Source organism: Mus caroli, chromosome 16 (assembly GCF_900094665.2).
Source record: "Mus caroli chromosome 16, CAROLI_EIJ_v1.1, whole genome shotgun sequence".
Lineage (NCBI taxonomy): Eukaryota > Metazoa > Chordata > Mammalia > Rodentia > Muridae > Mus > Mus caroli.
In genome coordinates this window covers 72,331,483-72,332,581 of record NC_034585.1, presented here as the reverse complement: position 1 = coordinate 72,332,581, position 1,099 = coordinate 72,331,483, and positions in this window count along the sequence as shown.

Here is a 1,099-nt window from a genome sequence, read left to right as displayed (position 1 = left end):
ATGTATATATGTATATATGTATATATGTATATATGTATATATGTATATATGTATATATGTATATATGTATATATGTATATATGTATATATGTATATATATATTTGCTAATAATAAAGAAAAAGAAGCTTCTATTTGAGAGAGGTGTACATGGGAGGAGGGAGTGGTAGATGGTACTTGTTAGGGGCTGAAGGAAGTAAAAAGAAAGAGAAAATAATGTAATTGAGGTTTAAATAGAACCCTATCTTAAAGGCATTCATTTTTTTTTCCTGGTACAAAATATGGAATCACACACATGATGATTGTGTAGCTTGCAAGAAATCATCAGTGAAGTGATATAGAGAAGGAGGTTGTTATAATGCTGAGATTTAACTCACAGTATGATCTGTTCATGACACAGTTAAGGTGATCTTTGTGGCAATGAGCCAGCTGGAAAGGAATAAACCTTGAAATATAATAATCCCAAGAGAGAAGACCCAAGACAGAAAGCTGGAGGCAGTTTGGCATTGGCTAATACCATGCTCAATCATCTGCTACATTAAGTTTTGGCCAGGGGAGCTAGCTGGAAACAATATAAAGCAGAGACTTGCTCATTACAGAGGTGTAAGTTGAAAAAGAAAGGAGAGGAAAGTCCTCAATAATTACTACCCTCTCTCCTAAGACTCCCTCCCTGAGCAGACACATCTCAAAGCAAATAGATATCTTACATAAAAGCCTTTGACCACAAGGCTAGCAAAGAGTCAATGTAACCAGAAAAGAGCTTTCAAAAAGACACTAGAAATCTTCACTTGGCTTCCGTAGATTTATTGATGTTTCCCACATAGGAATAATTATTATTCGCCCTCCATATTTCTCTTCCAAGAATTCTTCTAGATCATACAGATATAATCCTATTCCCCTTTTCAAACCAAGAATAATGTTTAACATTCTTAGAAACTAAAAAGAGAAACTCTCTTTTGACCCTACCAAGAATCCTCCCTTCATTAATCTAAGTAACTGCTTGAATTCATTTTTGTCTTTCACTTCTAAACTCTCCACAGCAATTTCTAAAGGTAAATTAACCAACATGAAACACTAAGATACCTCATCAAAGGCCAAAGG